The sequence below is a fragment of the Notechis scutatus genome, chromosome 13 (genome assembly GCF_049901735.1).
Source record: "Notechis scutatus isolate UNSWTSFEM ecotype Mainland chromosome 13, rNotScu1.2, whole genome shotgun sequence".
In the NCBI taxonomy this organism is placed as follows: Eukaryota; Metazoa; Chordata; class Lepidosauria; order Squamata; family Elapidae; genus Notechis; species Notechis scutatus.
The window spans coordinates 5453906-5466890 of record NC_142021.1 but is presented as its reverse complement, the minus strand read 5'-3'; the positions used below and the strand labels follow the sequence as shown (position 1 = coordinate 5466890).

Genomic DNA, 12985 nt, shown 5'->3' with positions numbered 1-12985 from the left:
TGAGCCATCGGTCCATTTTAATCTAGGGATCACGCCTGGTGCGTTGTTGCAGCTGTTCACTACAAATGGACACAACGAAGGAGGCTTGGCCGAGCTCTCAGTTGTCCCATCTATGCAAGTCTGGTTAAGCTCAAAACATTTGCAAGCCCCCATATGTGGCTGGTGACCCCTTCCCTGTGGTACTGTCGAAAAAGTATGGGTGGGTGTATCTTGCCAAAGCAGAAGGGGGTTATCTGAGCTACTCTGGGTCCTATGGAGCCCCCCAGACCTCTCTCTCTCTCTCTCTCTGGGCTGTTGTTCCCAGAGTTGTTGCCAACCACAACGGCCAAAAGAGCAAGAGTTCAATTTCCTGCTGCTTTTGAGACACAAAAGACGCAATGTCAGCCTTAAAGTAAGATAAGTGATGGCTATGTTTGCACCGCGGGGGGGAAACATAGTTAGCCAAGCCATGGTCTATTTCATTGAATCAGTTTCCTGGGGTTGCATCACTCATTGAGGTGAAGTAAATGGACTTGCTGGGAGTGCCCATCACACCTAGACACAAGCCAAAGGAAGTTCTTCCTTTTAGGAAAGCTCAAATCCTGATGGACAGATCATTGATGTTTTCTTGACAGCAACACAGAAATGGTTTACCATTACCCCACAATCAGGCAAATTTTGACTTCTTAATAGCTCTTCGACTTATATACCACTTCATAGTGCTTTACAGCCCTCTCAGAGTGGTTTATAGAATCAGCCTCTTACCCCCAACAATCTGGGTCCTTATTTTACAGACCTCAGAAGAATGGAAGGCTGAGTCAACTTTGAGCCAGTCTGGATCGAACTGCTGGCAGTAGGCAGTGAATTAGCCTGCAATACTGCATTCTAACCACTGGGAAAGGAAGGAAGGAAAGGAAAGGAAAGGAAAGGAAAGGAAAGGAAAGGAAAGGAAAGGAAAGGAAAGGAAAGGAAAGGAAAGGAAAGGAAAGGAAAGGAAGGAAGGAAGGAAGGAAGGAAGGAAGGAAGGAAGGAAGGAAGGAAGGAAGGAAGGAAAGAAAGAAAATAGCAATAGCCCTTAGACTTATATACTGCTTTTCAGTGCTTTACAGCCCTCTCTAAGAGGTTTACAGAGTCAGCCTCTTGCCTCCCAACAATCTGGGGCCTCATTTTACAGAATGAGGATGGATGGCTGAGTCAACCTTGAGCCAGTCAGGATCAAACTCCAGGCTGTGGGCAGAACTAGTTGTGCCACCACAACTCTAATCTAGTTTTACTTACAGTCCTGAGACTTTCATTAAATTATATGTCCCCAGTTCCTGCAACCATTCTTCATAATGTTTTATCCTCCAGCCCCCTAATCATCTCTGTTGCTCTTCTCTGCACTCTTCCCGAAGTCTCAACATCTTTTCAATATTGTGGCGACCAAAACTGGATGCAATAAGAGATCTTAAGCAACGCCCCTGAAGCCCCGAACTCAAACCAGGTCATGCCTGGGGTGACAGTCGTTCTCAGTTGGGGTCCCTGGCAGCTTGCTTGCACGCTCATTTGCACAACCCGCAGCCCAAAGCCTTTTGATCAAGGTGGGGGGCAGGGGCGATCTCTGGCGTGCGCCAGTGTGTGCAGAAGCACGTGGAACAGATGGAGTGAGACACCCAGCGAGGGAAGTGTTCGCAGGAAGCAGGTTGGGGAAGAGGCTGGTACGCTGAAAGCCTGGGGGGAGTCGAAATGAGGTCAGGATGAGTCACGTAAACCTAAATTGCACCAAGCCAGTTCTTCCAGCAAGGGGGGGAGGGAGCAATGTGTTACTAACCTGACTAAACAGAATGCAGAAACGGGCTTGATGGATTCCTTCCCTGGATGGATGCAGGACAGGAGGAGCTGAAAAGCAGAAAGGAAGTTGGGTCTTTTCAAGCTGGTTTTTTTTTTTCTTTTGCTGGGTTTTTAAGCCTCTCTTGAGTGCAAGGGAGAATTCCCAATTTAGAATATAGAATAATTGGAGTTGGAAGGGACACTGGAGGTCTTGTAGTCTAACCCGCTGCTCAAACAGGACACCCTATTCTATCCTGGTCAAGTGGCTGTCCAGTCTCTTGAAAACCTCCACTGATGGAGTCCTCCAATTCCCCTAAAAACCATACCATTTACCCGAAGGGCTTCTGGGAGCTGGCAGCTTCGAGCCCCACAGGAGTTGTCAGCTACCTGGTTTTGTTATCTTTGCTGCCTAGATGTTAAAAGCAGTTTTCTGCCGTGGGCACACATCCTTCCCCAGCAGCTGTTTGGATGGCAAAAAGGGTTTTGTTGCCCTTCAGCCTGCCATGCTGAAGGAGCAGGTGGAATTGCAATGCAAATAATAATAATAATAATAATCCATGGATCATTTCTCACACCGGTCAGGTGCTTGCCGCCTGGCTAGGGATACAGTGTTCAAAATCTCAAGCATGTGCGCAGCCAGACGTCAGCCGACAGTTTCGTAGAAACACTTGTGTGGTCACACTGGGCTGTGAGCTCTAAATCAGGGTGGCCCACTTGCTTCTCTCGTGTATTGATTTGCATTTGTGTTAAGAGAGGCATAGAATCAAGATCGCATGAAATAGTAGTACCGCTTCATAAAGCCTTAGCAAGACCACGCATGGAGTTTGCTTCCAGTTTTGGTCACAGCATTGTTATTCTGTTCTGTTCAGAGATAAGAATGGAAAGCAGGCTGGGTTATTCTACCTTAGGTGTGGGTTTTTTGGATCTGCCCTGATCCCAAGAGGGAATATTCATTGCAGAAAGTATAACTTCAGCAACAGAGTGGACAATGCCTGGAATGCACTACCTGACTCTGTTGTTACATCCTCTAACCCACCCACTCCTTTAACCTCAAACTATCCACTATTGACCTCACCCCATTCCTAAGAGGTCTGTAAGGGGCATGCATAAGTGCACCATCGTGCCTCCCGTCCCTGTCCTATTGTCCCCATTTATTCGTCCCTATTTCCTGTATTCTTACTCATGTTTATACTTATACCTATTATCTTGTAAGTCATTGACAAATCAAATAAATCAAATATAAAATAAAAGAAGGAAGGAAGGAAGGAAGGAAGGAAGGAAGGAAGGAAGGAAGAAAGGAAGGAAGGAAGGAAGGAAGGAAGGAAGGAAGGAAGGAAGGAAGGAAGGAAGGAAGGAAGGAAGGAAGGAAGGAAGGGGGAAGGAAGCAGAACAGGGAAGGGGAAGGAAGGAAGGAAGGAGGGAAAGAAGGATAGAAAAGAAGGGAGGGAGGAGAGAAAGGAAGGGAGAGAATACCCATTCCTAAGAGGTCTGTAAGGGGTGTGCATAAGTGCACCATCGTGCCTCCCGTCCCTGTCCTATTGTCCCCATTTAATCGTACCTATTTCCTGTATTCTTACTCATGTTTATACTTATACCTATTATCTTGTAAGTCATTGGCAAATCAAATAAAGCAAATATAAAATAAAAGAAGGAAGGAAGGAAGGAAGGAAGGAAGGAAGGAAGGAAGGGGGAAGGAAGCAGAACAGGGAAGGGGAAGGAAGGAAGGAGGGAAAGAAGGATAGAAAAGAAGGGAGGGAGGAGAGAAAGGAAGGGAGAGAATACCCATTCCTAAGAGGTCTGTAAGGGGTGTGCATAAGTGCACCATCGTGCCTATCGTCCCTGTTCTATTGTACCCATTTGTTCGTACCTATTTCCTGTATTCTTACTCATGTTTATACTTATACCTATTATCTTGTAAGTGATTGGCAAATCAAATCAAATAAAAAATAAATAAATGATCACACTGTCACCCTAGAGAACTCAAAGGATTATAGGAATTGGGGAGAGGAGAATGCTAAGAACAATTTAGGAATTGTTCACCCCTCTTAATCTCCCCTATTCTTGAACTATAAGAAAATGTGGTTAGGAATCCAGGATTCTACCCCAGAGAGACCAAGAAGGGGGTTGAAGGAAGCCCAGATAGTATTCAACTTACAACCATTCTCTAATGGCTATTCAGAGTTATAGCGGCACTGATTTAGAATGGAGCATCACATGACAGTCACATAATCCAACAGCATGTGTTTACAATGGTTGCGGCATCCTGGGGTCATGTGATCACCATTTGCGAGCTTCCCAACCGGCTTCCAATAAACAAAGTCAACAGGGGAAGCCGGGTTCACTTAATGACCGCATGACCCACTTAACAACTGCAGCAAATCACTTAGCATCCTGACCAAAAATAAAAATAAAAGTAGCAAAATCTGGCACGACTCACTTAAAAGCCACCTTGGTTAGCAATGGAAGTTTTGGTACCAAGTGCGGCTGTTAGCTGTACAAGGCATAACCTCAAAGATAATTAACCCTTCCTGTTTAGCCAGGGTTTCTCAACTTTGAGAGATGTGGGGACTTCAACTCCCAGAATTCCCCAGCCAGTGGGAGGGGAGGTTGAGAACCTCTGTGTCAAACTCTAATGATTTTTGTGTGATTCTGGCAGCTGCTGTGTGTGTGTGTTTTCAGCCCTTGTGGTTTGCAAAGGCTTAGCGGGATGTGTGAACCCAGCCAATTGTGGCTTCTGGGTTCTGTGTCTAAGCAAATCCGTATTATTGTCGGGCAGGCAGAACCTCTAAATCTTTCCAAACCAGCAACCACCGCTACGTCACGTGGCAGCGAGTGCCAGCAATCTGGGAAATCGCCCTACCAGCGAAAGCAGAAGGAATGTTGTCTGGCACCACTTTCTCTGCACGGCCGGCCAAATTTTAATTTCTCCTGAAAGAATTGACTGCTGCTACTTGCCTGCTGCTACTTGCGATCAGCTTGGTTCTTCCTGCTTGGTTCTTCTAAATCCCTTGAGCCATGAAGCACCCAGAAACGTGCTTATTACACTGCCTGGATTTATAAACTGGGATTCTCTGCAGGCGCTTTTTCTTGGCATATACAGAATGGAGAGTTGGAAAGGACCTTGGAGGTCCTCTAAGGCAGGGGTAGCCAACCTTTTGGACCTCAGGGACCACCAGACTCATAATTTTAAATCCCAGGGACCACTAACTGGTTCTGTGGGCATGGCCTAATTTGTGGGTGTGGTTTGGTGGTCATGTGACTGGCTGGGCATGGCTTGTAAATACTGCATTATAAATATTTATATAAATATTGAATTTTTTTGTAAAAAAAGAGCAACTTTTACCCCAAATCAGGCAAAGCAGGCAGGCAAATTGAGTAGCTCACAGCATCACAGATTCATTCAGAAATCTATCTATCTGCCATTGGCTAGCTCAGTCTGTCACATAAAATTTGCTTGCAAGCAAACTCACAAAATTAACTCACGACACACCATGCATGTAAATATTGAATTTTTTATATAAAAAAGCAACTTTTATCCAAAATCAGGCAAAGCAGGCAGATTGAGTTGCTCACAGAATCATTCAGTGATCTATCTATCTGCCATCGGCTAGCTCGGTCTCTCAAATTTGCTTGTCGTGAGTCTGCACTGAATTTGCTTGCAAGCAAACCTTCAGTCCTAAGGGAGGTTCGGCTGTGCTGAGCTAGAAAGCAAGAAATCCAACCGTTTCCTGCTTCCTAGCTAATCTAAATCTCCTGGCCCAGCAGAACAGATGATGGTCAGAAAAAGGAAAAATAGCAACTTAGCAGACAAGTTTGCCGGGTAAGGAGTGAGTGGGCAGGGAGGGTTCCCGCGGGCCATGTGGTCTGAGCAGCCTTCTGTTTCTGCGCAGCCTGGATTAATTGCTTTGGGGGGGTGTTTTGGGGGTGAGATTTCTCTGCGGCCCACCAAAATTTTCTCATGGCCGCAGACCACCGGTTGGCGACCACTTTTCTACAGTTTCAACATATTTTTTTGTATCATGGTGATCAGAACTGGATGCAGTATTCCAAGTGTGGTCTGTCCATTGCAGTATAAACAGCACTAACACTTTACGTGATTTTAATACTATCGCTCCACTGATACAGGCAGATTCGTGAACATAATTACCAGGGAGCCAGGTCAATCTGCCAAACCACCATTTAACATGAGCAGGAAAAGCCACGCTGGAGGGGGACTGACATCTGTGGACAAAGCAGACCCAAGAAGCCAACATTTGCCCTGACCTCTGGCTTCTCATTTCCTGTGCCACGGTACAAGCTATAAAAACACGATCAAATAACCATCACTGGAAGAGGCAGACAGGCCTTGCATTGAATATTCTAGAATAAGATGTTGAAAAATGCTGGATGAGGAAAAATGAGGAAAATAAGTTCTTTATGTACATGGTTAAATTTGGCCGTTTTGTCTGTGGTTCAGATTTCTTACTGTACCATCTTCCCCACTCCCCCACCCCAAAAAACTTACAGCATTCATACAATCTGGCAGCTGTCAGTTGAGTGCAACCCAGTCATTCCAAATGCACCGGACTATTTTTGGATATCAGTAACACATAAAATGTCCTCCCCTCCCCCCATGAAAGCCAACATGGTACATACCCAATTAATAATTGGATCTTGTATACATATCTTGTTTTGCCCTCGACAAAGTGGAACAGCATAGGCTATCAGCAGCTGCAAGAATACAACAGGTGCATTTTCTAAGCACCGAGACCGGGCAAACCGAATAGGTTTAGAAAGGACACAGGCTATGGGAAAATATTCAGTTTGCTGTATGTAAATAAAACTCCACTACTTTTTTTTCTGGAGGCGAGAAAGGTGGTACTTCCCAAGATGCTTTTTGAAGTTTTTTTCAAACTGGACTTTCTTGCTTTTCCTTGAAGACATTAGAAAGACCAATGTGTAATACTGCATCCAGTTTTGGTCACCTCATCATAAAAAAGATGTTGAGCAACTCTGGAAAGAGTGCAGAGAAGAGCAACAAAGTTGATTAAGGGACTGGAAGCTAAAACATATGAAGAAGGGTTGCTGGAACTGGGTTTGTCTAGTGACTAGTTTGATGAAAAGAAGGACTAGGGGTGACAGGATAGCAGGCTTCCAATATCTCAGGAGCTGCCACAAAGAAGAAGGGGTCAACCTATTCTTCAAAGCACACGAAGGCAGAACAAGAAGCAATGGATGGAAACTTATCAAGGTGAGATTCAACCTAGAATTAAGGAGAAATTTCCTGAGAGAACAATTAATCAACCTCCAGAAGTTGTGGGTGCTTCATCACTGGAGGTTTTCAAGAAGAGATTGGACAGGCATTTGTCGGGAATATTATAGGGTCTCTTGCTTTGGTGGGGGGCTCAACTAGAAGACCTCTGATATCCCTTCTAACTCTGCTATTTAATATTCTGATAGGTTCTTATCCCTCCCCACTATTTTTTCTCCCAAGAGAATGGAATTAAGTTCAATGGAGGCCAAAGGAAAGCAAGACATGTTGGATCAGGGCCAACAGTTGGAAATTAAACAGACTTCCTTCTTACTCCATCTGAGTCTGTCTTTTTTACACACACACAGAGAGAAAAAAAGATTGGATCATGAGCCATTTCTTGAATAATTGCATCATGAAGGCTGTCCACTGAGTCCAATTTTTCAGTGGACTAACAGTTGAAAAACTCTGGAGAAATAATAAAATTGGAGAGACTGTTTTCTCTAATACCTCCCTCCCTTCCTTTAAAGGTTTGAGAAATAGCCTCCCCCGCCCCATGAAAAGGAAATCGAACAGGCCAGGGGGAGGGCTGAGAATTAAAACAAAGTTTTCTGCTGCATCCAAAGCTCCATTTGAGCCATGCGTTAAGATGGCTGAGTTTAATCTTGTTTAGATATTTGGAGACTGGCCATGCTGGTTGAACTGAGCCTGTTTGGTTACTCGAGTTAGAATCACTTGGATGATTTTGAGCACTAGGTATAGAAATTGAATGGATGGGTGGATGAATAAATATATAAATAAATAAGTACATAAATACTCAAGTGTCTTATGCCAGTTGGAACAAAGAATTATAGAGCTAGAAGGAACCTCAGAAATCATCCAGACCTGCCCCTTGCACAAGGAAAGAGGCCTTATACAAACCTGATCAAATGGTTGTCCAATCTTTTCTTGAAAAACTCCAGTGATGGAGTACCCACAACTCCAGAAGGCAAACTATTACACTGATTAATTGTTCTCCCTATCAGAAAATTCCTGCTTAGTTCTAGGTTGAGTAAGTTTCCGTCCATTGCTTCTGACTTCAGGTGTTTTGGGAATAAATCAACCCCCTCTTGTGTGTGACAGCCCGTCAAGAACTGAAAGGCTACTATCACATCATCCCCACAGTAGTTTTTCTCTCCATTAGACTAGACAGACCCCGTTCCCACAATCGTTCATTGTATGTCTTAGCCTCCAGCCCCTTAATAATTTTCGTTGTTCTTCTCTGCAAGATTTCCAGGGTCTTAGATACTTTTTTGTATCATGGTGACTAGAACTGTACACATTATTCCAAGTGTGGTTTCACCAGTGCAGTATAGAGCAGTATTATTAATTCGGTAAACCTGTTGTGGTCCACCAGTGGCCTGTGGAGCTGGCAGCAGAGTCGGAGAGTGGGGAGGAACATGGGCCAGTCCTGAGTCTAGGGAGGGCTCGGACAAGGGATCTGCGTCCGACACAGAGATGGGGCCAGGGCCATCTGAGAGTTATGTGCTGACTCCGGAGCCTCCAGAATCTGACATCAGTGAGGCAGAGGAACAGGGGGAGCTGGTTCCCAGTGTGCACTTGCGCAGAGCTGCCAGAAGGCAAGAACAGTTAAGACAAAAGGGGCGACTCGGGATAAGGCTTGGAGGTGATTGCCCCTCCCATAAGACATAAAGGAGAAGCAAAGGGATATGAGCCTTTGCAGGAAGCAACTTTGTTCATTCTGGTCGGTTTAAACTCTGAAGCTCTGTGTTGACTTTGTGCTCTGCTTGGCCTTATACAGCTAATTGGCAATTAAGTTGTGGGCAGCATTTCAAGAGAGATAAGGGTGGGTGCTTATCAGCCTTATCCCGAAAAACTGTGGCAGACTTCTATTGGACTGTTCATACACTGTTTGGGACTCATTATGGGCTGTGAATGCATATAATTCACAGCCGATGAAATAAAACAAAAGAATAGCGTGTGATTGTTTTTGGGAACAGCGTGTGATTGTTACTGTCTCAGGAAGCCTTGGTCAGAACAAAACCAGGTTAAATGGACAATACAAACCCAGTGTTGAATTTTATTTCTAATCTCACTAAAAGTTCACTACTCCAAGTTTAACAACACTTGGTGAATCACAGGTGGGCTGAAATATGAAAAAGAAGGTAACTGTATTTTCCTCCCAACCAATCCTTGCCAAGGTGTGAGGATGACCTTTTAGCATATTTATGAATGTTGCATTCTATATAGCAGTGAGTATTTTTTTAATTGCAAAAAAATTGACCTCTCCCTTCATTCTAATTTCATATGGAAATGCTTGGCATATTGTCATGGAGTTCTGAAAGGGCTTTATACCAACAATTATAATAATAACAATAATTTTGAATGTTATTTAAAGTTTTCTGGCATCATTGGATTGGAAAAAAAGGAAAATACGAGGAAGATGGGCAGATGGAGAAAATGAATCACTTGGAAAGCTCAGGCAGACATAGCCAGGGGTAAGTCAGGGAATGAAAAATTATGTGAGATCAGGGTATAATTTTTAACGTTTCTAAGCAGGCGTCTTTTCAGTCCTGAAGTTCAGGGAATGTTTAATTCAGCCCAGAAGGAAAGACAAGGCTTCTAATCTGTGAGTTAGCCAAAGATTTTGTTTTTGGTGCCTTTGAGACAAACAGACTCCTGATGAATGCCTGGACTGGTACTTGTGGTTTTCTTGGCAATGTTTTCCAAAATCATTTGCCTTTGCCTTCTTCTTCCTAGGGCTGAGAAAGATGGATTGGCCCAAGATCACCAGCTGATTTCCAATACTTGAGGGACTGTCACAAAGAAGAGGGGGGGTGAGGCAACCTATTCTTCAAAGCTTTGCTGGCTGGGGAATTCTGGGAGTTGAAGTCCACCAGGCTTCAAGTGGCCGAGGTTGGAGACCCCTGCTCCAAAGCACCTGAAGTCAGGAGAAGAAGCAACGGGTGGAAACTAGTCAAGGAGAGAAGCAACCTAGACCTAAGGAGAAATGTCCCGACTGTAGGAACAATTAATCAGTGGAATGACTTGCCTGCAGAAGTTGTGAATGCTCCAACACTGGAAGCTTTCAAGAAGAGACTGAACTGCCACTTGTTTGGAATGATATAAAGCCGTGATGGCAAACCTTTGGCATGTGTGCCAGAGGTGGCACATAGAGCCCTCTCTGTGGGCATGCAAACTATCGCCCCAGCTCAGGTCTACCATGCATGCGTATGCTCCTCCCACCAGCCAGCTGGTCTTTGGGTCTCTGCCATGCATGCAGGGAGTGGCACATATGGGGGGGGGGAAGTGAGTGCATGTGTGGTGGGGGTGGAGTACATGTGCAGGGTTCATGCATTGGGGACGCGCAGATATTGCATTTTGGGGATGTGCGTGTGTGCACGCTTTGGACTTGGTGGTTATGTTATTGGCTGGGCATGGCCAACTCAACATCACTCACATCGAGGCACGTATCTCCTTGCCTGGCCTCTTGTGACTGTGGGGATGCTGCAACAGTCATACGTGTGAAAAATGGTCATAAATCACTTTTTTCAGTGCCATTGTAACTTTGAATGGTCACTCCACACAAGCAAAGTACTAGCAAAGGAGGGGCAAAAAACTCCAGAGAAGTTCCTGAGACAGGAAGTCTAGTCCTGCCAAGAATGTAATAAGGGTTAATGGAGAGGCAGTTTTTGTAAGCAACACCAGAATGTTTCCTTCCTGCCTTCCTTACAGGATTAGTCCAGTAATTTCTTCTAACAACCGGTTCTCCGAACTGCTTAGAATGTTAACAACCGGTTCTACCGAATAGGTGCTAACTGGTAGAATCCCACCCCTGCTGCAGGGATTCACTTGTGGTGTGACAATCACCGTCATGAACCGGGGCAAAACTCACTTAATTGTCTTGGTTAGCAACGGAAATTTTGGGCTCAATAAGTCGAGGACCCCCTGTATTGCCAGAGTGTAGTCACCAAATCTTGCAAACAGAGTCGTGCTGAAGGTAAGTCCTTGTCTTGCAAAGCTACTCAATTTATTTTTTTGTATAACCCGTGGCTGCTAAAAGCATGAGATCAGAGAAAATCTTTTTTCAGGTCAGCTGAGATGCTTCGAGAGCCAAGGGAGCCCTACAGATTTGATTTTTTTTAAAAAAAAAATATTTATATTCTATCTCTATCATATCTGCTCTAGTTTTGAGGCACTTTTGCAACGAGGTACCTTTAAGTCAGCTTGAATGTACTTAGCAAGCTGAATTTGCTCAGATAGATCCAAGGGAATAATTTTTCCACCCTGTCTGGCTGCATTTTTGTGCATGTGTGTGTGCTTCCCCCCCCCCCATTCATCCTATTATCTGATTCCCCTTTGAAGTCACTCCGATGTATTGATGTCTTTGTTAAGTCTAAATGTCAAGAATATGTCTAATTTCCTCAAATCTGGAAATGGTACAAAGAAGTAGGGGAGCTCTAATCATAAAATCTGTAAGAAACCCCCTTGTGTCTGCCTTGAAGGATATATATATTTTTTTTCCATTAAGACCAGAGACTGTTAGTCTAGAAAGCAGAGGCATCTGATGGTTCATTTTCCTGGAAACGACAATTTAAAAGCAAAAGATTCTTGCTCACACACAGCGTAACACCCACAAATGCAGATTGTCTGGATTATAAATTTCTTATCTCCACCCATTTTCCCTCCCCCTCCAGGAAGAAATCCTATTTGTTCAATCGGAGGTAAGGAGAAGGTTGAATCAGGATGGTTTAGAATAGTGAGTTTATTTTATTTTATTTTTTTAAAATCCCAGTAGAATGAAAATAGCAGCATCCCTGCCATGGGAAAGAAAGCAACATTATTTTCATACTCAGAGAAGCAAGGAATTCTCTGGATGTACCAAGGGACGTGAAAATGAGTTCAGATATGATTTTAACATCCTGATTGATTTGAAAGCAGAGAGTTGAATTTGGACATCCACACCGAATCTCCAAATCAGAGCTGGATTGATTTAGAGAGAGTAGAGGCTATGAAAGGCAGTCGGTTGTACTAAATGGCTCCAACAGAACTCATCAATTTGATTCAGCTGTTCCACTTGATGCTCCCGACTGATCAAAATTATTCTCAATCCGTTTGGAGGGGTTGTTGGACAGTTACGCAATTTTAATCTCTGCCCGGGAATTTTGTGGCAACTGCATTTGTTCGGCTGTAAAAGTCAAGTACAGATGGAGAGATCCAGTGGAGTCTTGGAGGAAGGGTCAAAAATGTCCAGATGCATGATAAAAGGGAGGGTGGGATCATGGCCACCATCTTTATTTTTTCTGACCCAGTCTTACAGACCCCTTTGGGATAATCCACGGAGGAGAACTGTAGAAGGCCCTCGCGTTTTCAGCACAGATTCCAAAAATCTCAGCTGCCAAAGCGTTGAGATGTCGATGGATGTTAATCTGGATTTGCGTAACAACTGCATGAGTCACTTAACAACTACAGTGACAACCAAGAGAAAAAAGTTGTGAAATTGGGTGCAACTCACTCAAACCGCCTTGCTTAGCAATGGAAATTCTGGTCTCAATTGTGTAAGTCAGGGACTACTTGTAGCAGTAGCAATAGCACTCAGACTTATATACCGCTTCACAGGGCTTTTACAGCCCTCTCTAAGCGGTTTACAGAGTCAGCCTCTTGCCCCCAACAATCTGGGTCCTCGTTTTACCCACCTCAGAAGCCTGGAAGACTGAGTTAACCATGAGCCGGTGAGAATTGAACTGCCGAACTTCTGGCAGCTGGCAGTCAGCAGAAGTAGTCTGCAATATTGCCTTCTAACCACTGCGCCACCATGGCTCTTACCTTATAGACAAGGTAAGAGAGAGATATAAAAAAAGGTTTGTTTTGACAGTAGCTTTCAACCAAAAGGTGAACAACTTCTGCTGTTCTATGTCCACCTGTATTTACTACAACCTTGGATTGCTATTTTGGGATCACAATGTT

The 12985-nt window shown here is 44.2% G+C and overlaps 1 long non-coding RNA gene across 2 annotated transcripts in view; it reads right to left on the bottom strand.

Annotated features, from left to right (window-relative positions):
- The window catches only part of LOC148129603 (uncharacterized), a 43383-nt gene that overhangs the window by 25547 nt on the left and 4851 nt on the right, over positions 1-12985 (bottom strand). For both annotated transcript variants that reach the window (XR_015745264.1, XR_015745265.1), the window contains exon 3: positions 1790-1857. This is a non-coding gene — a long non-coding RNA (uncharacterized LOC148129603). The remainder of the gene's footprint in view (positions 1-1789; positions 1858-12985) is intronic.